Below are 25,903 nucleotides of genomic sequence, written 5' to 3' on the forward strand. Positions count from 1 at the left end.
TTTAAAAAGAAAATAAATTTTTTTTACTCTATTTCTGCAAACACATGTTCAATCCCTGGGTTGGGAAGATTCCCTGGAGTAGAAAATGGCAACCCATTCTAATATTCTTGCCTGGAAAATTTCATGGACAGAGGAGCCTGGCAGGCTACAGTACATGCGATCGCACACAACTGAGCGACTAACACTTTCTGCACACTGACAGTCTTACTCATAAACAAAAGCAATGTGGATTGGTGGATAGGATGCTGGCCCTGCATCAGAAGACCTGAGCGTAAGTCTGGTCCCACCATCTGCCAGCCATATGTAATCCAAATATTACCAGGTCCCATGTGCTCAGGGCTGCAGAAAAGCCAAAACACTGCACACAATTCCAGTCTTCACTCAATCTCTTCAGAAAAATTTTAAAGTCTTAATATATTCTTAAGGTAAATTTAAACATCACAGTCCTTTCCAGACATCTCTCTGCTGTTGGCGTGGAGAATAACAAAAAGTCTCTGCTTCTTCACATCGGTGCCTCTTACCCATGCCTTCTCCCGGAAGTGGAGCTCAGCCCTTCCACGAGTGGCCCCTCTCATTGCTATCCTAGAGAATCTGCCCTCAAACTCCACTCCACACACCAGATGGAATTCAAACCCCGGTCCTTGCTCTCCAAAGCCAGGCTGCCTCCACCGTCTCTTCAGACTTCCTGAGTTTAAATCTTGGCCTTGTCATTTACTCGCTGAGCTCAAATCCCCCGTTATGCAAGCTCTCTAACATCCGTTTCTTCATCAGTGAAATGAGGATAACAGCACAGAACTTTCAGTTGTTGTGAGGATGTGATTACAAAATGCTTGTAAACAACTCAGCAGAGTAGTTAGTACACAGTAAGCCTCAGTAAACATTACCATCGCTTTTTTAACAGTATTTATTTACTTGTCTACCTCGGGTCTTCGTTGCAACACGTGGTATCTTTCCTCGCAGCGCGTGGACTCTCTAGTTGAGGAACGCGGGCTCAGTAGTTGCCACACAGAGGCTTAGTTGACCCATGGCATGTGGGATCTGTTTCCCAACCAGGGACCAAACCCGTGCCCCCTGCATTGCAAGGTAGATTCTTAACCCCCAGGCCACCAGGGAAGTCCCACTCCTACTGTTTTTTATTAACATGTTCAGTACTGCGGTCTGTCTTGTCTGTCTATGCACCCACTCCCTGGGCAGGCTCACCTACACGTTGTTTCCATGAGCATCTACACGTGAAAAAGCCCCTGTCTCTACACCCATCTAGATGTCTCACCAAGTGCTTGACCAGCCATTGGCTGGACTTCCTCTGTGTGATAACCCACGTAACACGTCCCATGCAATAGACTCATAGCACATTTCCTCATCCTCCTCCCTGAAACCAGCTTCTTCTCTGCATCCCTGAGGATGCATCATGACAGTGCTACACAAGCCATGAACCTGGGCTTTGTCCTTGACTCTCCTGCCACACTCTTGTGTCTCGCCAGTCATGTAATTCTTTTTCCTAAACTGCTTTTTGCCTCATTCAGCCTTACCTGGATGTTTTCTGCGTCACTGCCAATTCTGTCTTTAAAGTTTGATATCTTGTTCATCAAGGATTTTTTGCACTAATTTTGATTTTTTTTTAATACTCCATTAAAATAATATTGAGCTTGATTACTGGAGGCTTTGGTGCCCCTTACATTTTACATCCAAGATAAGTGGCTATCGCGCCTTCCTCTGCTCCCGAGTTTTCCTCCAGGGCAGCCTCCCACAGTGCCCCACCAGAACGATATTGCCAAAACACACGTCTGCTCACGGCACACTCCTGCTTAAATGCCTTCAGTGGTGGCCAAGCCTTCCAGTTCCACACGCCCTCCACTCTCGCTCCCGCGGACCCTGTGCTTGACCAAGAGGACTCCATTTCCTTTCCCTACTTGCACATCTGTGTGCCTTTGGAAATGTGGCTCGTGACCTTTCTGGCAATGCTTTAGTTAACCTAGGATGGTTAGGAACTTCTTATACTTGCAAATAGCTGGATATTTATGCATTCGTGGATAAAGCTTAAATTTCAAGTATATTTTATTAAAATCCTTCTAAAATTTATTGTACTTGTCTGCAGTCTAGCATATAATATATTCATAATTTAAGATATTCTCAATGGCTCAGCCTCATCATTCTAAGCACCAGTTGTGGTACTGTGCTATAATCCAGTGACGCCAACCTCAGGAGTCATTGAGATGTATACGTCATCTTGCCCTGAAACTCATTGCTCATATATAATTCATTCTTTTCCTTATTTTGTTGCAGTCTTCAATTTGGAGTGCCTTCTTGCTCCTCCCCATCTTTGCTGTCTGCTGTCAGTGGTTCCGCTTCTTGCGATTCATTCCTAATTCTTAGCCTATTTCCATTTCCCGTGCCCCCTCCCCCACCTTAACCTTGCTCTCTGCCACTGTCTCCACTAATTCTGCTTTCCCATCACTTCTTGGATGTGGCACTCATGGAGCCTGATAATTATAACATTTGCCATCCTATGACTATACTCTTTTCTTCTGCTCTGCTAACTGACTCACCCATTTTATTATTCAGTCTTTTAATCTTTACCTCTTTTTATGTCCTTTTACTCCTGAGTAAGTCATTATTCTGGTTAAGAGGTGCTGAATACATACCTGATGGGGGCTATGCAATTCATGGGTTAACTCTCAAGATATTTCTGCTGTGGCATTTCTCCACAGAGAGGATCACGGGCAGAGGTTAAGAAAGAATTCTGATCCCGAGCATCTGCAGGACTTGACATCCTCTGTCCTAGCCCTTTGTCTCGAGCTCATCAGAGAACTCTAATGCTGAATTTTTTAGGTGCGGTGGAATGAAAAGACATGGAACTAACATGTGCAACCAAAGTGTGTGACTACTGAAGGGAATATTGAATCAATGAATCTTACACATGTTTGAATAAATTCAGTCTAAATTCTTTTGGTTCCTTGCTAAAACAGGAGCAGGCAGGGGATTACTCAGAACACCAATGACCCTCTAAATTGGGGGTGTATTAAAGGGTTCCAGTGCTTCACTGGTGGCTCAGTGGTAAAGAATCTGCCTGCCAATGCAGGAAACATGGATTTGAGCCTTGGTTCAGGAAGATCCTCTTGAGAAGGGAATGGCAACGAGCTCCAGTATTCTTGGCTGGAGAATCCCATGGACAGGGGAGCCTGACAGGATGCAGTACACGGGACTGCAAAGAGCCAGACATGACTTAGCAACTACACAACAACAAAGTTAATTTTAATTACTCAGTTAATTAAAGTTAATTTTAATTACTGAGTTCACTTGTAATAATGAAATTATAAAACACAGAAAATAGCCATACTAATGAACAAACGGTAGAAACACTGAGCTCCTCAACAATCTGTACTGAGACAGAAACTAGTCAGAACAAGATTTTTAAATAAATCCTTTCCTAGTGACAGAGATGTTGAAGAAAAACAGGCGTAGAGCCGAACCTGAAAGATACTGATTGCTCATTCTCCTGGTCATTATCTTCTTTAAAAAATAAAGCTGGGGCCATCGCAGAAGGTACGGGACTTCTTGGATACTGAACACAAATAAGTCTTTTTTGTCTGTTTCTACAGTATTCCCTACCCCTACTCTCTATGTCTTTGTAAAGAAATGTGGCATAATGGAAATAACAAGAGCTTAGGAGGCAGAAAGATCCCGTGTGACCTCAGCCTCATCATTTATTCTCCGGGTGGCTTGAGGCACGTCACTTTAACACAGCAAGCCAACCAAGGGTTCCTAAAGGGCACAACAGAGGATGACTTTGGGGACTGAAGGAGAGAACCTGCTTGGGACCTTTAGCTCAGTGCTTGGCACATGATGGAAACTCAGAGAACATCGGTTCCCCTCACAACTTCCTCCTCTTCACTTTCACATGGCCTGTGTCAGGGGCCAGAGCCCGGTGTCAAGGCAGTTACCTCCATCCTGTACTAACACTTGCCCTTGAGGATGGAACTAAGGGATGTTCCGTGTTTCTTCACGACATCAAAATAATGGCCCAGTGAAACAAAGCAACTTCTAAGATCTCAATGGTATGGGATGACTATCAGGCCTAGATACTTGGGGTAGCTTCTTTTGAAAACTTTATTTATTAAAATGAACAGTCCCCCCCCCGCCTCCCTTAGTGTTAGTTTCAGAAGAAAATAGGACTGGGATGTTTGGGGGAGCAGTGAGGCATTTAGCTGGCACAGACTTACTCATGGGGACATAAAGAGATGTCAGACTGAGATGAGAAGGAGGCCATTTGAGGAAGACTTGAAACTAAGCAGAGACATTTGTTACATTTTGGTAGAAGAGGAGGAAGCACCCATGTGTGTAAGCGGGAGAGGGTGAGTTTGGAGCTGCACTGCAGTGCCGTTTCTCTCACTGTGGTGTGTGTATAATAATGAGGAGCTTTTGCCAACCTTGGCCTAAATGTTTCTGAAAGCAAGGAGCAGGAACCGACCAACCAGGCTTGTGGCTGCCTGGATGCTGTGCTGTGCTGCGCTTCTTCGCTCAGTTGTGCCCAACTCTTTGCAACCCCGTGGACTGTAGCCTGCCAGGCTCGTCTGTCCGTGGGGATTCTCCAGGCGAGAATACTGGAGTGGGCTGCCAGGCCCTCCTCCAGGGGATCTTCCCAACCCAAAATCAAACCAGGGTCTCCTGCTTCACAGGCGGATTGTTTACCAGCTGAGCCACCAGGGAAGCCCCAGCTGCCTGGACGCAGAAGTGTACATCAAGGGCAGTTTACACATAAAAAATAACCTGGGACTTTGAAACCTTCCATTGCTCCAAGTCACCCTCTTCACCCCAGGATGGACTCACCATTGTGCACAGCCCAGCTCTCTTCTTCCTGGCACGAAGTCCAAGATCCAGCATGTCTGGGAGGGTGCCCATTGCCTGGAGGCATTCATGGTGTTCATTCATCTACTCCTGGATCAGGATCTAGATCCAGAGACTTCCCTCCTCTTAAAATTGTGTAAGGGAAAAAAGGAAGGAGCATGTTTACCACACATGGCAAACGTGTGTGTGGTTAAACCCTCTCTGAAGAAACCACACAGCAAGGCTCTGTGCTCTGAACATACCTGCAGTGTTCTTCAAAGGCAGGCCAGTCAGGCATAAATAATGGTCTATGCCCTTGTCCCACGGATGGGGTGGAGGGGGTCTCAGCGCCCTGTGTGGTGGCTTCCTCAGCAAGAGCCCAGGCAAGCTCGCTGTTACCCTACATGACTGGCCCACTTCTGTAAGGCAGCCCCATGCGCGTTTTATTATCCTTCTTTGAATCTCTTCCAATACTTCGATGTCCTTGAAGTTAAAAACCTAAAAACTGCACACAGTGCAGCATGCACACAAAATACCTTTAGAAATTTCTAGTTTCCAAGGAACGTGGGCAAAGCCAAATCTCGCCACATGATTCTGACTGTGTTCCTCTCATACGATTTGTCCTGGGCATGTTATTGGACAAACAACTACTATCATCATCATCTCCTCAGTTTTAAGAAGTATAATAGCTAGAAAGTGAGCTTATCGTTTTTTGAGACAAGAAGTTTTGCTATCTAAAATAAATTGTGAAAACCAATCAGCTTATTAAAAATTACAAGCATAGGCAATACGTAGTACTAAACCATTTACTCAATGGGTTTTTTTTTTTTTTTTTTTGGATGTATTTTTTTGAGCCAGGATCCTTTTTGAGCATCCACTGATTCTACAGGGCATCCTTGACAAGCAGACACCGTGGTCCCTCCCCTGGATTGCTATGACAGCCCTCTACACGCTGTGGCGGCGGGCAGCTGAAAAATTGGACAGGGTGGCTGAGTCTCTGAAAGGTGGAAGGGTCAAGCTTTTTAATTTAGTAAGTCACTGTGATTTAGGTCCCCACTGAGTACAGCTTGTTCTATAATGGGAAGAAGCTCTGGAATTTCTTGCCTCCTCTCTGCCACTACTTTGGGGGGTATTACTACAGGTATTAGTGAGATAAACCAAAGTCAGATCCTTCAAACTGGGACATAAAGAATGTGCTGGAGGGTGTCACAGACAGTTCCTTGGGGGCAGGGTTCATCTCTACAGTAATGCTAACTTTAATTTTTAAAATGGCTTCCTTAAAAACATGTCTAAAGGATACCAAAACAACAAGCATGTATTATGCACCGAAATACCCAACACGTTTAGAGGTAAATTTATATACTTACATGCACACACACGATTCTGCTCTCATAATCGCACTCCCAGCTGCTCTGCTGTCACTCATGGACAGACACTTCCAGGGAGAACATCTGGCAGCCTCCCTCGAGTGATCTTTTTCTCCACAAGATTCCTCGCACCTTTGTTCTCGCGATGATTAAATTTTCAGTTACCGGAGAGGTCATGCTCTTTTTCCATCCCAAACTTGCCTCAAATGGCCTGCACTATCTGAAATGCCTGCCCTGCCCTGACTGCTCCTTAACCTCGCTAGCTCTACTGCTGAGAGCCCCGGTGACTTCTTCCAGGAAGTCTGCTCCCTCCCCCAGCTCTCTCTCTCACACACACATACACACAGCATCTATGTACTCAGCTAGCGCCTCGATGCTTACTTCTCCTGCAGCACTGATTACCCTTTATTGAGTGATCTGGTTACTGATCTGTCCCCCATCACCACTGGAATCAATCAGGCCCCTATGGGGCCTTCCAAGGACAGATCCCCACCCCACACCCCATGTCCTCTGCCTGCCTCTTGTCTATAGAAAAATTTCAACCTACTAGGCCTTCCCAGAGTGCCAAAGAATAAGTTTAATCAGAGGAGTGAGAAAATGCAGAAACAAAGGAAAACAGTCAAGTAAGACTGCCAGGGGCGGAGCTTACTGCATAAGACAAAATAACAATAGTTTTAGCCATTAAAATCAAGGACTTTGAGTACCTCCTCAAGGGCTAGAGATAGTATTCTGAGCCATGTCCTTTAAGCTGTTTTGTAGATACTGCAACCCCCACTGGGTGGAAGACGTGAACTATATGCTGACCACAGGCACAGAGACCCCAAACTGCTTGGAACCAGAAGGTTGTTGATGTGGGCTCTTGGTTCCCTCAGAAGAATGTGCACGAGTCAATCATGCGCACCACAGTCCTCTCCTTCACCTTGTCTTCAAACAGCTCATTCAGGTTTCTGAGCACTAGATGCCCAGACTCCTTGCTTGGCACCAACAATAAATGCTGTACTTTCCTTCACTACAGCCCGGTGTCAGTGCGTTGGTTTTGCTACAGGTGGGCAAGCAGACCCAAGTTTGTTTGGAAACACCACCACCACCTCAGGGTATCAGCTCCACCAGGACAAAGCTGGCATCCTTTTCACTGCGTGCTCCCATTCTTAACATGGTGCCTGAAAGATGGGTAAGTAAATATTGAGTAAGTGAGTGAATGAACACAATGAATGAGGGAATGAATTCTTGCTCTGACCATTTGGTGAACAGTTACCTCATATACCACCTTCTAATCCCACTCCCACCCTGAAATATGGAACCGAAGGCTGGTGGGTGGAGAATTCGGTCTCCATATTCCCAGGGCAATATGCCATCCACAGTCCACCTGGATGAGAAAAAGCACTTCGGTGAGTAGTTTTTCTTTTCCTAGAGGCTTTCATCACAGTTTGTGGCTCATTTTATCAAGTCTAGACACATTTTTTTTTTTTTCGTGTGCTGTGGCGTCTCAGTCCTTATGACACAAACCTCTTTAATCATTAGTCTTTCTGGTGGAATTTGATAGGGGTCATATAAAATCCTTCTCCTCATCTGCTAATAGTAATTTATGGACACTTACTTTGAGCAATACACATTGCAAAAGACTAGAAAACTCACTCTCCGGTTATGATTCAGCACTGTAACGCAATAGCTGGGAAACTAGACTGATAGTTTAATCAGTGGTATGTGATCCTTATTTGTGGTTGGCTGCCTCATCAATTTTCATTTGGGAGTTGAAATGGACTCTGAGGCAGATATGGCATTAATTACGAGGGAAATTGGTTGCAATATGCCTCGAGGTAAAACCCTTCTGATGGGAATCTGAGATTGAAAGAAAGCCAAATTATAAAAGGATGATTTACTGGAAAAGGCAAATGTATGCATTACCATCACTGCTTAGCAAAGAAAAAGGAGCTGATAAACCAGAAACATTGTGGAATGACTGAAAAGTGAAAAAAAAAAAAAAAAAAATCCCTGGGTCTAACTCACTCAAAAAAAAGATTTATTCTTTTGCTGAATGCATTATATTTCCCCAGATACATACGGCATTTTCCAAGAGTGCACTTCAATTAAAAAGCAAGTGAGCATTAATAACAGTTGGCAGGGACCCTATTTTCTTCTAGATTGAAGTATATTTTACCAAGAACTGGATAGGGAGCATACAGGGACACCAAAGTTAAAATTCATTTTACCACTTATAGTATCTGCTGTGCATCAATTTTCTTCTTATAATATCACACAGGGTTTTTTTTTTTTTCTGAAGATTCCAAACACCTTCTTAGATAATGCCTCTTTTCTCATATCACCAAATATTGATGAAGTAAAACACAGAGGCAAAATCACAGTTGAAGGACTATCCCCAATTTAATATGAGAAAACTTAAGATATGAGGACCTTAAGTTAATGCAGTTTTCAAAGCAACATACTGTTTTTCACTAGGTATGTAACAGTGGGTTAGAAAGAAAAATTTTGAGAATTAATATTTCTTCCCTCACTGTCTACAGGCTTCCATGAGTGGCTCAGTGGAAAGAACCTGCCTGCCAATGCAGGAGACTGGGTTCGATCCCGGGGTCAGGAAGAATAGATCCCTGGAGAAGGAAATGGCAACCCACTCCAGTATTCATAAACCTGGGAAATCCCATGGACAGAGGAGTCTGGCAGGCTACAGTCCATGGGGTTGCGAAAGAGTTGGACACAACTTAGCACTTAGACAACAATAATAACCTTCACTGTACCCCAGAAAAGAAGAGCGGCACTTTATTTTTTAAAGCTGGGATATGCTTACTTATACCTAGGGGTGAGCAGAAGTGAGGAGCCTCCGTGTCACAGACCAAGAGCAACACAGCAGAGCAGGCAGGGGCAGGGACTGAAGCCAGGCCATCCACACCCAAATTCTGCCTCTGCTGCTTACCAGCCTTGAGCCCTGGCCTCTATGCCTCTGTTTCCTCAGCTGTATGACGGGATAGCACAAAACAGTTTATTATTCTAAGAATTAAGTTGGGCCCCTCTTTAAATGGAGGAGTTGCAGGAACCACTTGAATTGGACAACGCAGAAGTTTCTGGACCCCGAGAGAAGTGTAAGAGTTCTGAGACCACGCGTAGGGGTAGGGTTTCACAGGTTTCCGCTGGAGCAGGGGAACCAGGTAGTGCCCAGGTGGCAGACCGAAGGACACGGAATCCGAAGCTCAGCACCTTGGCCAGGAGACCAGGGACCAGGGATTCCGTGGGCAAGTCTGTGGCCCTGGTGGGTGTCTCTAATCAGTCTGGACTTGAGTGCCCACCAACACATTCGCAGCTAAAGGGAGTTTTATTCTGTTTCCTTTCTTCATACGGTGCCTGGAAGATAGGTAAATTAAGTACAGAGTGACATGGGCTGCTCCTCTAAGTAGGGTGCTTGAAGACAGAACCGAAGAATCTTTGTTTTTAGAATGTAGCACAGCACGAAAAGGAGACAGAAGTAGGGAAGAAAGAGGGCGTCAGAGACAAGGAGGGTAGACTGAAAAAATGTCTACAACATATTTAATTGGCATTTCAAAAGAAGCAGAAATGAATGTGAAAGAAGCAATAGTTGAAGAAATAATGGGAACTTCCTAGAATTAATGAAATACATAGATTCTTAAATTCAAGAAATATTACTAATCCCGTACAGAACAGGAAAAAAAAAAAAATCTACGCTTAGACTAATCAGAGTTAAAAACTGCTAATTGTCAGAGACAAAGGAAACAATTTTAAAAGTAGTCAAAGCAAAGAAAATCATCTACATAAGCACAATTAACCTGACAGCTGACTTCTCAACAACAAGAACGGAAATCAGAAGACAATTAATAATACCATCAAAGTACCAAAAACAAAAAATCTGTCAGCTAAATATGATACCTAACTAAGAACACATATTCTTTAAATCAAAATAAATCATTTCCAGCTCCCCAAAAAACCTGAGAGAGAGAGAGAACTTACTACCAATAAACATTCAATAAAGGACATTCTGAAGATTATACTTAGGAAGAAAGAATATGGTCCTGGGGTGAGGTCTCCTATGCAAAAGAAATGCTGGCAAAATAAGTGTATGAATGAATCTTAACAATTATTAATTATGCAAAATAATAAGGAAGTGGCTAACAGGATTAAAATTTGAAATTAAATATTGGACAGCAACAACTTTTACGTAGGGAAACACCAGCTTGACTCTCTGATGATTCCCTCTTCTACGGCATTGGGCTTGCACTATACGTACATGTAGCTTGGTGACTCTCTGATGATTCCCTCTTCGACAGCATTGGACTTGCACTGTTCATACATGTAGCTTGGCAACTACCAACTTCTTTATGACACATCATTTTCCTCTCTGAGGATACTGCATACCTTTTGAGTTGTTCAAGTCACCGTTTTTATGTCCCTCAAGGGTCTTACAAAGTTTTCTTTGTATGGAAATTACACACTTCTTCTTGAGTTCATTCTTGGAAATTTATATTGCTTTATAAATGAGATCTTCCATTATTATTTAATTGGTTTTTGTCTGTAGCTATCAAAGTTAATTATTTAAGTATATAACTCTGTAGCAGTCGTCTTCCTGAATTATCTTGTTGTTTGCAGTCATTTTTCCATTGATCACTGGTTTCAGAGGTTTACAAATCACATTGTATGCAAAGACTTTACTTCCTCTTTTTTCCACGTGTATTTCCCTTGCCTATTTGCATTATCTATTACATCAGTCTGCTGCTGCTAAGTCACTTCAGTCGTGTCCGACTCTATGTGACCCCACAGAAGGCAGCCCACCAGGCTCCCCCATCTCTGGGATTCTCCAGGCAAGAACAGTGGAATGGGTTGCCATTTCCTTCTCCAAAGCATGAAAGTGAAAAGTGAAAGTGAAGCTGCTCAGTCGTGTCCGACTCTTAGCTACCCCATGGACTGCAGCCTACCAGGCTCCTCTCTGCCCATGGGATTTTCCAGGCAAGAGTACTGGAGTGGGTTGCCATTGCCTTCTCCCTACTAAACAGTGTTAAACAACAGTGGTGTTTGTGGACATTCTCTCATTTCTGACTTTAATGGAAATGTTATTTCTAGTGTTTATCCACTAAGTATGATGCTATTTTGTGGATTGAGATGGGCATTTTTTTACCATATTAAAGAAGAATCTATACATTCCTATTTAATTAATTTTAATAGATCTCAAACTTTGTCAAATGCCTTTTTAGTATTCATAAAAATTATCATAGTATTTTTCCTGCGTACAACTATTAGTATGATGAAATACATTATGACATATTTTTCTACCATGTGTCCACGCATGCTCAGTCATGTCCAACTCTTTGTGATCCCATGGACTGTAGCCCACAAGGCTCTGGGATTTCCCAGGCAAGAATAGTGAAGTGGACTGCTGTTTCCTTCTCCAGGGGATCTTTCTGACCCAGGGATGAAATCCGCATCTCCTGCATCGGTAGGCAGGTTCTTTTCCACTCTGCCAACTGGGAAGTGCATTTTTATATCAAATCAACTATTTAGCTTCCAAATACATTTGCAGGGATGGTGTATTATCTTCTAAGGTGCTACTGGATTCTGTGTAAGTTTCATTTTATTTAGGGTACTTGTCTCACTATTAAAATAAAAATCTGTGACTCTGTTTTAGTGCAATTTTTTCAGTATTTGGTGACAATGTTTTATTTGCTTCATTAAAAAAAAATTCCTTTGGAGAATTTTTTTTTTTTTTTGAGAATTTCTTTTCTATGTCCTATAAAGTTGAAAATGCATAGCAATTATCCTCAATGCCAGATAACATCTTTTTTAATGAAGAAAGAACTTTCCTATCCCTTATTTCTTTTTTCTGCCAACTACAATTCTGGAGGAGAATAAGTGGGGTAGAGTGGAGTGGTTGTGTGAAGATTAAGCACAAATGGAAAATATAAAAGCTGATATTCTCTCTTTTCCTCTCCTTAGCTTCCAATTCCAAATCAGCAGCAGTAAGTTGGGAGAGGGGGAAATCTCAAACTTTAAATGAAGTTCAGAGTTTTTATTATTAAATTGGGCTGCACCTTTAAATTGCTGAACTGAGATTTTTCTTATGACTTGCAGTGATTGAGAACTTTTGATAGTCTAAGAGTTACCAGAAAAATCTAGGAGACTTAAGCAAGCACAATGAGTTGGTCTGAGAACCACAGGAGAAAACAAAGTTATTTTATGACCATACCCCGTTAAGTCCATCTTTTTCTATGTGACAGTTACACCTGCCTAGGACACTATAAAGAATGATGAATAAAAGCAGCTCAGGCTGTCTAAAGGAGTACAAAAATGAAAAAACAAAACAAAACTTGATTTCCTCCCAGTGACTATCCAACACGGAGTTCTTTCCTTTCCTTTCCATTAAAAGTTTTTAAACCCTACCTAGAAGAGACTCTTCTATTTCAACAAGATTTTTGGCTAACGGAACATCATCTCGGTCAAAACAGACAGCCATCCAGGCTCCCAAGAGTTGGAAAGAAATGGCTGACGGAGATAACACACTGGTCAAAGTGGTGTTCCCATGCAATCTAGGAGTGGAGACATCCCTCTAAGACTGGCTTAATGTAAAAGCGAAACAACTTGGCTCTTTCTTCTCTTGCTCTCTGATATTTATAATTCAGCTGCATCTCCCAAGGAACAACCAGAACCACAAAGCAATAATTCTCTGATTGCTGCAATTACTAAGGAGGAGAGATTTGATAATTCAATATCTACAAGTATCCAGGAGAGTTAGTGTACAACATTGACAAAGCTCATGCTTTTACCTCCTTCAGGAGTTTGCTCGAATGTTACTTTTTCAAAAAAGCTTCATCAGAACACCCTAAAATTCTCAGCCCCCAATAGTTCATATCTCTTTTCACTGCTTTTTTATTTATCTGTAATATTGTATACTTTACCTATTTATCTTGTCTATTTTCTGCAGTAGACTCCACAAGGGTAGGAATTTTTGTCTAGTTTGTTCACTGTTGAATTCTGAGTACCTAGACCAGTGTGTGGTAGATGGTAGGCATTCAAAAAATATATATATATATACTTGCTCAATGAATAAATGAATGAACTGAAGAACTGAAAACATAGTAAGAGTCTATTAATGGTGTATGCAGAGTACATCATGAGAAACGCTGAGCTGGAAGAAGCACAAGCTGGAATCAAGATTGCCGGGAGAAATATCAATAACCTCAGATATGTAGATGACACCACCCTTATGGCAGAAAGTGAAGAGGAACTAAAAAGCCTCCTGATGAAAGTGGAAGAGGAGAGTGAAAAAGTTGGCTTAAAGCTCAACATTCAGAAAATGAAAATCATGGCATCTGGTCCCATCACTTCATGGGAAAAAGATGGGGAAACAGTGGAAACCGTATCAGACTTTATTTTGGGGGGCTCCAAAATCACTGCAGATGGTGACTGCAGCCATGAAATTAAAAGACACTTAATCTTTGGAAGGAAAGTTATGACCAACCTAGACAGCATATTCAAAAGCAGAGACATTACTTTGCTAACAAAGGTCTGTCTAGTCAAGGCTATGGTTTTTCCAGTGGTCATGTATGGATGCGAGAGTTGGACTGTGAAGAAACCTGAGCACTGAACAATTGATGCTTTTGCACTGTGGTGTTGGAGAAGACTCTCGAGAGTCCCTTGGACTGCAAGGAGATCCAACCAGTCCAGTCTAAAGGAGATCAGTCCTGGGTGTTCTTTGGAAGGACTGATGCTAAAGCTGAAACTCCAATACTTTGGCCACCTCATGTGAAGAGTTGACTCATTGGAAAAGACTCTGATGCTGGGAGGGATTGGGGGCAGAAGGAGAAGGGGACGACAGAGGATCAGATGGCTGGATGGCATCACCAACTCGATGGACATGAGTTTGAGTGAACTCCAGGAGTTGATGATGGACGGGGAGGCCTGGTGTGCTGCAATTCATGGGGTCGCAAAGAGTTGGACACGACTGAGCAACTGAACTGAACTGAACTGAATGGTGATTTTTTTTCCAAAATGAATTATGGTAGATCCATAAGAGGGCAGTATAGACCAAGGACTCTAAAATCAGATTACCTCAGGACTTCCCTGAGGTCGGAGAAGGCAATGGCACCCCACTCCAGTACTCTCGCCTGGAAAATCCCATGGACGGAGGAGCCTGGTAGGCTGCAGTCCATGGGGTCGCTAAGAGTCGGACACGACTGAGTGACTTCCCTTTCACTTTTCACTTTCATGCATTGGAGAAGGAAATGGCAACCCACTCCAGTGTTATTGCCTGGAGAATCCCAGGGACGGGTGAGCCTGGTAGGCTACTCTCTATGGGGTCACACAGAGTTGGACACGACTGAAGTGACTTAGCATAGCATAGCATAGCATCCCTGAGGCAGTCTGGTGGTTAAGACTCCAAGGTCCCAATGTTGGGGGCATGGGTTTGACCCCTGGTTGGGGAACCAAGAGCCCAGATGCCATACTACCCACCAAAAAAAAAAAAAATAATAATAAGATTACCAGGAATAAAATCTTGTTTCTGACACTTGTTATCTTTGTGTTATTGAGAAATTTACTTAATCTCTTAATGCCCCAGTTTTCTCATCTCCAAAATGGGGATTATAAATGTACCTACCCTTAGGAGTGGCATAAGTATTAAGAAAATCATATTAAGATATTTAGCACAGTTCTTGACATACAGCAAATACTTATATAATGTTAACTATTATTACAGTGGAATACCATGCAAACTGTTAAAAGCATGAGACTGATTTACATATATGGACATGGTAAGATTATAGATATTAAAGAAGAAAAGATACCCCAAAACAAATACGTATAGTATAATCTTACTTATGTCATTGTTGTTGTTGTTTTTTTTTTTTTTAGCTTTATTGATTTATTTTTTACTTTTTGGCTTTGCCTTGAGGCATGGGATCTTAGTTCCCCGACCAGGGATTGAACCAGTGCCCCTGCAGTGGAAGCACAGAGTCCCAACCACTGGACCATCAGGGAAGTCCCACACTTACCTTTTTTTTTCAAATCCCTCTATGTGTTATGTGCATAGATTAAAATATATGAAAGAAATAAAACCCGACTTCTATCAGTGGCTGCCTATAATGAAAATGATATGGATGTCTGTGAAGGGGACTTTAACTTTCTGCTCTATGGGGCCAACATTTCTGCACTGTGTGAATTGTGTGACCAAATTATTTACAACAGGCACAAATTTATTCAGGGTTTCTGGTATATAAAACTTTAAAAATGGGGTGAAAGATTCCTTCCTGGCTTATCTGCTGAACCTGCCTCTGAAACAATTGCCCAGATCTGTGAGGTATGGTTTTAAGGGTGTTACAAAAGACTTCGCGCTAAACTTTTTATCCAAGTGTACTAATCTTTTAACATTTGTTCCCCAGTTGATATGCAAATATTTAAGTTTCTTTCGATGAGTTGTATCTTTCCCAAGCATAAAACCAGATTTGTGTGACAGTGAAGAATTTTAGATTTTTTTCAAACTATACTCACATTCTCCTCCTCTCCAAGCTTCTGAGTCATTCTCTTAGATGCCATGGGCCTTGGTTTCTCTTCCTAACATGTAACCTAGTTACAATCAATGCAACTGATTAACAGACTTAGACCAGCCCCAGGTTTTCTCATTTTCACCTCAATGTCACAAAAGCCTGATCAATGAGAGCAGAACATTTTCTTGAAGGAACAGCTCTGCTGTGACCACCTCTTTTCCTGTTCATAACGAATAACTGTCCTCTGTTCTGAGAACCCAAACTTTTTCTGATTCTTCTTTCTTCTCCTTTCTCACGTTCGATCCATCTTTAATCATCAGTAAGTCAACAAACATTTGTTGAAAACTTACTGCGTGCCCAGCACAGGCCTTGGGGCTGTAGACACAACAGTAAACGGCTGTTGTCTTTGGTGTGCTGACAGTCTAGAGGGAAATAGCATGTGTGTGCTCAGTCGCTTCAGTCGTGGCCGACTCTTTGTGACCCCATGGACTGTAGCCCACCAGGCCCCTCTGTCCAGGGGATTCTCCAGGCAAGAATACTGGAGTGTTTTGCCAGGCCCTCTTCCAGGGGATCCTCCTGACCCAGGGATCGAACCCGTGTCTCTTATGTCTCCTGCGCTGGCTGGGGGGTTCTTTACCTCTAGCACCACCTGGGAAGCCCAGGGTAATAGAACTGAAAGGAAACAACACCTTCCTGTTGTTGTTGATCCACCACTCTGTCCTGATAACATCGCTTGTGTGCATTCCTTCTGCTGCCTCGCTTATCAAAGCCCTTCACCAGCAACATTCCCTAACTCATCTCTCTATTTTCAGTATCTCCCATTCTAACCCATCCTATGCAAGGCAGTTCAAGGAATCTTCTCAGATCACCATTTTTAGTTTAGTCTATGATTTTACATGTTCTTACTTTACTCCAAAGCTCAAAAATCGTCTTCGTTTCTCATCACCAACATGGCAACACACAAAATACATTACTTACTTCAGGGTCTCAATAAGTAGCTGATGCGTCCTCTCAATAGGCAGCTGACGAATGAATACATGCTGAATGAGTGAATCTGGACTGAAACTCCTATTCAGACGTTTATTATACCATTGTATGGCTCTAATCATACTACTTTATCCACATGGATATAAATCCTGTTCCCAAAGGCACATCAGCACATTTTTGCCTCTGTCCCTTGCTAGTCCCACTTTTTCTGGGTTTCTGGGAAGCACTTTCCAAGGCCCTCCTATCTGCCAGCACTCTCAAGCTCAGCTCTGGACTCACCTCTTCCCCAAACACCACTCTCTTCCAAAACTTGTCTGAGTTACTCATTTGCTGCTTTGGAAGATGCTACTGGGAATTGTTATCTTTTGATAAATATGCCCTGTCTCTCCAAATGGGATCCCCATAATTTATCAGCATCTCTAAAACTGGAACTACAACCGTTAGCTCTCATATAATAATTACTTAGAGGGCTGCAAGAATACACTTGGAAGAGAAAACACCATTTATTCCCAGTAGATGCGAATGACACATTCCTGTGTCTACCTCGATTGCAGACTGAACAAGGGATCTGACAGGAAATCACGAGGCAGCGGTCTGCGTGAGCATGATAATGAACTCGGAACGTGCTGATCAACATCTTCTTTCCCATCAACACGACAGAATTACACATCTATTTCCAGGGACAGTTCCATCAAATCCACCAGCTGTCGCTGGACATTTCATCATTTATTTGGTTTGATTATTAAAGATTCAGCCGTGTTTAAATTGGGAAGTAGGAGAAAAGGAAAAAGAGCCCTCCTGGGCTCTGTACTAAATTGAAAAGCATCGCCCATATACAACTCTCTGTGACCTTCACGCTTTGGAAAAGAATCAAGCAGAAAAATCCACATTTGTATCTCATTCCACAACATCGTCATCTATTCCACTCCAAAATTCAGGAGCCACCGGGCATAGAAATGGCCTATTTAATGTGTAACTGCCAAGCAACTGAGAGGGGTCGGACCCACAGGCAAGTTGAGTTTTCCCAACACCTCCACCCATGCAGATGCGAAGCCCTCCCTGGCCAACTCCATGTCCACTCTGCACCACAGCACTCTGGGCTCTTCGTAGCAGGACCCCTAACACAATGGGCTCATACTGTATACATCTGTGCACCCCAAATGGAACAGTTCAGGCACGGAATCCCTCAAGATCCAGGCTTTATCTTTGTAATCTCAGTCCTCAGAAGAGTATCCAGCACAGAGCAGGCTTGTAATGTCTGATCTGAACAAAAACTAGTGGCTTCTTATGATTTCCACTTCCAACTGTCCTAACCCAGTCTCAGAAAACACAGGCTGCTAGCTGCATCTTCCCACAGGAGAGCAGGATGCATGCTGCAGCTCTCCTAGTCTAAATGGGATTCTGAAGATCTCTCTTGTCAATTATCATATAACACACTGAATTAATCCTCACCATAATCTGCGAGTTAGGTACCATTATTTCCATTTTACAAGTGAAATGACTGGGACTAATATTCATTGGAAGGACTGAAGCTGAAGCTGAAGCTCCAATATTCTGGCCACCTGAAGCAAAGAGCTGACTCACTGGAAAAGACCCTGATGCTAGGAAAGATTGAGGGCAAGGGGAGAAGGGGGCGACAGAGGATGAGATGGTTGGATGGCATCACTGACTTGGTGGACATGAGTCTGAACAGACTGTGGGAGATGCTGAAGGACAGGGAAGCCTGGTGTGCTGCAGTTCACGGGGCTGCAAAGAGTCAGACACAACCGAGCAACTGAACAACAAGAGAAGTCTGGTAGGCAGAAAAATAACCTTCTAAAGATATCAATTCCTCATCCCTGGAACCTGTAAATGTTACCTTTTAAGGACAAAGGATCTTTGCAGATACCATTAAATTAAGGATTGTGAGATGGAGAGATTATCCTGGGTTTTCCAGTAGCCCCTAAATGTAATCAGAAGGGTCCTCATAAGACAGAAGCAGAGGGTGATTACACATACATACACACACACACACACACAAACATACACACACACACTCACACACACATATGCATACACACACACTCACACACACACATATACACACACACTCACACACATACACACACACACACACAATGTTCAATCTCCTTCCCACATCAACTTTCCCCCTCCCGAGAATTTCTTCTAAGCTTCCACCAGGTGTCTCTTCTGACTCAAGCAAGGCACTATGAATCACCTTAGGAGTATTAAGGGGCTTCCCAGGAGGCTCAGAGGTTAAGAATCTGCCTGCAGTGCTGGAGAGGCAGGAGACATCGGTTTGATCCCTGGGTCAGGAAGATCCCCTGGAGAGGGAATGGCAACCCACTCCAGTGTTCTTCCCTGGAGAATCCCATGGACAGAGGAGCCTGGTGGGCTACAGTCCATAGGTTGGCAAAGAGTCAGACACGACTGAGCGACTGAGCACGACACATGCAGGAGTATTAAAGAAGAGGAGAGAGAGTGGAGTCAAGTATTTTTCTCCTGTTGGACAAGCTGAAGTACAGGTACCAGCTGATACAAACTAGGAAGAAGAGAGGATCTTTGGTCCTTATGTCATCGGTCCAGTAAATGATTTCCTGGCTGGGGAGGAGAAAGGCAAGACCTCATGGACGGGAATGGGCCACTGAGAGGCTGCCCAGCTCTGACCCCCAGGAGCTTCGTGATGGCCGAGCCAGCACTCAGGTCGCAGCAGTCTGGGTGCTCCCCCTCCACTGACGAGCAGCAGTTAATATGACCTCTTCTCCATCCCCTTAAAGCCATCTCATGTGGCTCCCCTCCCCTCCCCTTCCATTAAGAATTGGGTCACTCACACAAGTAACCGTAACCCCCTGGAGAGGAGGATGGGGTGCCGACATCCGGAGGGAGAGGGCGATGGGACAGGGAGAGCTCCGAGGACTGAACCCAGGTGTCTGGTGGTCTCCCCTAGAATCCCTGACTCCTCTCACCCCAGCCCCTCCACCATGGCAATCAGCAACCAACCCATTGAACAAAGAAGGCGTCCAGTGGACTCATCGCTCGCCACGAGCTGCGGAGGAACCTGACCTAATGGGAGTCCTCTGTGGGGAATCTGTCACAGAAGGTGACGCTGCTTTGTGGCCAGTGTCTTCTATTTCTCTAAGGAACCCAGAGATTCTGACATCCGGTCTGTTACACACAGTACTGTGAGGTTCGTAGGGTCATGCTGCAGCTGTCTCTTCTCCCTTTCATTCCTGATGAAAGGGAACCATGATGACAAATGATTCATCAGCAAACCAATCACAGCATGGACTAATGCACGCTTTCAGCTGCCCTTCCGTTTACTCCACCAATGACACAGGTCCCTTCCACTTAGCCCAGTGCCAGGCCTTGCAACAATCTCAGAGCTGGAAAGGGCAAAATACCAATTACAGTACGTACGGCCTGGGCTGCTGGGTGAGGAGGAAATAGCAAGTTTGACCTTTTAGATTTATGCTAACATGTAGGTCTCCAGGGTCCACTTAGTCAAAGACCTTTTCTGAACCATCTCAAATTAATATTGCCTACCATAAGCAAACGCCAATCTGTTTTTCAGTTTACAAAACCAGACTCAAAGAATTTATATATTTATTTCTAAAATGTTAAAAAAATTGTATTTAATGGAGAAATTTGAGAGACTCCAAAAAAAGGTAAATGGCATAATATTCTACAAGAGGAAAACATGGAGCAACTAAGATACCTATTGATCAGTTGACCGATTGATCAGTTGACTGACTGACAGATATTTACACACACACACACACACACACACACATATATATATATATGTATATATCCAGCTTCCCAGGTGGCCCTAACAGTAAAGAACCCATCTGCCAAAGCAGGAGACATAAGAGAGGTGGGTTCAATCCCTGGATCAGGAAGATCCCCTAGAGAAGGGCACAGCAACCCACTCCAGTATTCTTGCCTGGAAAATCCCATGGATTGAGGAGTCTGGCGGCGGGCTATGGTCCCTGGGATTGAAAGGAGTCGGCCATGACTGAAGCGACTTAGCATCCAAAGCATATGTATATACTATATATATATAATATATATATATAACCAAACCCCCAATTTGGTTAGTGTGGCATGGTGTTTACAACATATTCTTTTATTTACCACCACTTCACAAATATCTTGACCAATTTTCTATTGTATATGTTCAGCCCCAGACCAAGTACCAAGGAGAATATAATTTGTGTCACTGACTTTCTAGTAGCAACTGGCTGTCATTCTAATGCCCACCCAAGGGGCATTTGCTCTGCCAGAGTCGCTCACATCTTCTGTTTAGATATTCCTGGAGCATTGGATCATTCCAGCTCTCAGACAAAACTCCTAAAATGCTCCATTTCTGCCCTTTGGGATGGCACAGCTTAAAGCCCATGGGAATCACTGAAGTTTCTCAAGGAATATTGAGAAGAAACCACGAGCAACAAACAGCAGAGTCAGCCTTCACAGTACTCCTTTCCTGCTCCCACCATGAGAATGCTCTCCTTCCTCTTTAAAACCCTCCCAGCTGGCTTTCAAAAAGCCCCTCCTACAGTCCTTTGGGTGAATCGCTCTAGTAGTTCTTATCATTATTTAATATTTACTAAGTGTCCATACTATATGAGGTTATGAAGTTGCTTGACATGTATTAATATATATTTGGCAGAGATAGGCCAAGTGTGTTTAGTCATTGCCAATGTTCTTTCTGAGTTGGAAATACCGCAGAGGAAATATGTACTTGACCTGAACTCTCCGGTGTCGATTCTTTTAAGTAAGTGTAAACGGAGCAGAAATCCTCCATCAGAGAAGCATTTGCAAAAGGGGAATAAGAAAGAACACAAGCAGCAGATGGGGCTTGAGAGCCATGAATGAGAAGCCCAGGATGCGTCCAAAGTCTGTAAATCATTATTGACTGAGCTCCGTGCCATCTTAATGACTTTTACTACCTCTTGGTTCCAATTCGAAGTGCATATTAAAGCAAGCAACGCTGCAAGGACCAGAGGGGCTAGAACAGTAAACTACACGTAGCTTAGTAATTGTTATGCATTAATTATTCAGGAGCTGGGGCCACTCTTTGCAAACGTTAAAATCAGTGACAGCAAAGAAATATGCCTTCCGTTGGGAGGATAGAAAAGAGTACTGCTATTTGGGGTTGATGCTGGCACGATATTTAGCAGAGCATGACAGGTTTAGTAGATAAATAACGTGATGTAGTATCATGCAAACTGTTAGCAATGTATTGGAAGGCCCAAGTATTCCCTGTAGAGCATTTACATCGGATTTGCTATGATTGCAATATCTGCACAGTGATGCATTACGTGTTTTATTCTCTTTATTATATGTTTTCATTACTTTGTGTGTTAGAATGCAATAAAGAAAGCTGAAGCAATAAAGGTTGATTGATAATAATAATTCTGCAAGGATGCAACTTCCTTTCTAAAGCAGTTCCAGAGTCAGAAGAACCAATCGCATCCAGTCATCTGTTGCTTTGTGAAGATTTTATCCTCCTTGCTGATGAAGGAATGGTAATTGCTTTGGAAGCAGCTCTTGGTGACAGCTGGCCCTGTGTGGTAACGGGGGAGGAAGGTAGGGAAGACTGTGTTCCATTTAGATGCTGAATCCCGCATGCGCTTCAGTTCTCTGCTTCTCTCTTTTCTTTCATATTCTTCAACTTAAATCTTAGATGTCGTCCTTGAAAGAAAAAAACTGTAATTTTTCAGTAATCTATGCTTTTGCCTTCTTTCACTCTGACAGCTTATTCTACCTTCCAAAGTTTGTTTCAACCTCTTCTCAAGGATCTCTCTGTAGTAGCTCTAAAACTGGGATCACTGGAGTCAGGAACTTAACAGATGTGTGTGTTGGGTAGGGGAAGAGTCTCCACCTAAGTTTATATTTCTTTCTTTATATATAATTTTATTTATTTTTGGCTGTGCTGGGTCTTTGTTGCTGCCAGGCTCTTCCCCAGTTGCAGCGAGTGGGGATTGCTCTCTAGTTGCAGTGTGCAGGCTTTTCACTGTGGTTGCTTCCCCTGTTGCAGAGCACGGGCTCCAGGGCATGCAGGCTTCAGCAACTGTGGCACACGGGCTCAGTAGTTACAGCTCCCAGGCTTAGTTGCTCCGTGGCCTGTGTGATCTTCCCAGATCAGGGATCGAACCCGTGTCTCCTGCATCAGCAGATGGACTCTTTACCACTGAGCACCCAGGGAAGCTCCCCACCTAAGTATAAAATGAGCTTCAGAGATTCAGATATAGCTGAGCATGTGTGATGACCTGGTGAATGGGTCTAAGGAGTAGATTTTTCACAGTGCTTTTGTTGGGGAATGTAGTTTATTTGTAGGCATCCAACGAAGCGATCGAGGAGGGCATGGCACCCCACTCCAGTACTCCTGCCTGGAGAATCCCATGGACAGAGGAGACTGGTGGGCTACAGTCCATGGGGTCACAGAGAGTCAGACACGACTAAAGGGATTTGGCATGCATGCACAAGGAAGTGATCAGATTGGAAAAAAAAATACAGTGTTTGGGACGCTGGAGAGAGGAGCTACTCACAGAAACTGAATGAAAAGGGCTTTGGAGACTCTGGAGAATAACCGTGTTGCTTGGATGGAAAAACTACAACAAAGGCAGAGCAAACAGCATCCTCTTACCTCTATACCGAGCACAGATGGCTCCGAATGGTCAGCATGCCTGAGAACACAGCTCCACCCCTGGCTCCTCAAGCGTGTGTGGCTCCGAAAGTACAGAGGGAGAGCACGTAGTCCTGGTCAACACCTGCAGGGAGGCCACCAGCCTTGGATTCGTGCAGACGCAGAGCCTAAATGACTCCGAAAGCAACACACCTCAACCAGCAGAAGGCGCAGAGAAGCAGGGTTGACGGCACCTGGGAGGCTCCTCCCCACACCTCCCAGAAACACTCAAGGAAAATTCTGCAGGAAATTAAGTCTTGTATTATGTCAGTATGGGCATGAGTCAGTGAAATTTGGGTTATAAACATTAAGTGGCTTTATTTGTACCCACAAACAGATGAGGCTTTGGGGAAATCTAGGTTATATACAAAGTAAAGGGAAAATTACATTTGTGATTGCAAAGGGCAGGCAGTCACTCTCAGGATTTTCTGAAAGGCCCGAGCAATACAAACAACCTGGGCTTCCCTGGTGGCTCAGCAGTAAAGAATCCGCCTGCTGATGCAAGAGACACGGGTTCAGTCCCTGGGTCAGGAAGATCGTTTGGAGAAGGAAATGGCAATCTACTCCAGTACTCTTGCCTGGAAAATCCCATGGACAGAGGAGCCTGGAGGGCTGCAGTTCATGGGATCGCAAAGAGTCGGACACTAGCGACTAAACAACAACAATATAAATAATCCACCGTTAACCACACTCACGGAACAGAGTCAGGTCAGGCCAGGGAGCCCTCACAGGTAGAGGAGTCACTGCAGAGGACATCAGAGAGGATGGGCATGCCTGGGATCACATCCAACCTAGAACAGTATCTACAAAATGTTGGTCAGAAAAAAATTAAAGAGAAAGTCTGTTAAAACGCAGATTGCAGGGCCCCACTCCCCAGAGGTCCTGGCTCAGTCAACTCAGATATTTCACAATCTTCCCTCCCAAGGTCATCCTGACAGAAGTGGTCTTCAAACCACTCTTGGATAAACGACATGCCAGGAGTGTCTGTAAAGGCCACACAGTCTGCATTGCAAACTTAGAGGTACCACTGTGAACACCATCACCAAGACTGTACCCAGAAGGGATAGAACTCTGTGTAAGGAAGAGAGTAAAGTGAAGCAGAGAGCACGGAATGCTGTAGCCAGGCACAGGGCCAGAAAACAGGAAGCCAAGAGAAGCAGAGAGAAGACTGGAGGGAGGGACAAGGCCACAGACGGAGCGCTGCAGGTTACAGCTTTTACATGGTGCCCCCAGCTCAACGTCAGACGGCTCATGTTGGGCTGGATGGTGGCAGATAACTATACACTCCAATGGCAATATGCGTATAAAACTGTACAGAATAAGAATAGAGGTGAGGAGACAGTTAAAAGCCTACTCCAATATCCTTTAACCATTGATACAGCTCATGGACTCTTTCTCCACTAATACAAAAGTAGAGTTGATTTTACAAGGGAAGAAAAGGAACATCAAAACTCAGCATCCTGCTGTAGTAACTCAGATGACCAGTGAACCAAAGTGAAACTCAGCCTTTGTTTATGCCGAAACTCCATTTAAGATCCAGAACTGTACTATACACGCTACTGTACAGAAAATGGATAACCAATAAGGACCTTCTGTGTAGCACAAGGAACTACACTCTATATTTTATAATAACCTATAAGGGAAAATAATTTGGAAAAATAGATACATATGTATGCAACTGAAATGCTTTGCTATACACCTGAAACTAACACAACACTGTAAATCAGCTAGACTTCAATTAAATAAGTAAATCTTTTTTTAAAAAGATCTAGAACTGCAGATTCAGATCATTTAGGAGGTATTTAACTTTTAAAATACGTATATTGCATTTGAAACAGATTTTTCAGCTTATTTTATCAAAGACGTTAGTCACTAGAACTACAAAACCAGGATTCTGAAGCTAGCTTCAAAGTGATTCTCACCATATGTTCAAGCTCTTATCAAAAGCTTTGCATCACCATCAAGGGGTTACAATTTAGACAAAGGGACATAGCACTGGCTCTACAAAAGCTGCTGCTGTAACCTAAGAAATGATTACCTTGAAATTTCATAGAATCCATTAACAAAATCAGATTGTTTACATTTATAGATTCTTCAATCCCCCCAATCCCCCACCAGGGCTTCCCTGATGGCTCAGATGGTAAAGAATCTGCCTGCAATGCAGGAGATGTGGGTTTGATCCCTGGGTCAGAAAGATCCCCTGGAGAAGGAAATGGCAACCCATTCCAGTATGCTTGCCTGGAGAATTCCACAGACAGAGGAGCCTGGTGGGCTACAGTCCATGGGGTCATAAAGAGTTGGACACAACTGAGTAACTAACACTTTCAACCCCCCAAAATAGTTGCAGTTGTCTTCCTGGCCCTTAATCACACAGTCTCTGTACTTTTAGACAATCAGTGGTCAAATTTTCATTCAATCAAATCATTACTTGCCTTTAAATCCTAAACTTATTACCAAAATTAGCTTCAGTGACCTTGAGAAAAATTCTCAAGAAATCCTTTCCAAGTGAATATTTAACAATAAAACAGAATACTTTAAAC

The sequence above is a fragment of the Bos javanicus genome, chromosome 12, assembly GCF_032452875.1.
Source record: "Bos javanicus breed banteng chromosome 12, ARS-OSU_banteng_1.0, whole genome shotgun sequence".
Lineage (NCBI taxonomy): Eukaryota > Metazoa > Chordata > Mammalia > Artiodactyla > Bovidae > Bos > Bos javanicus.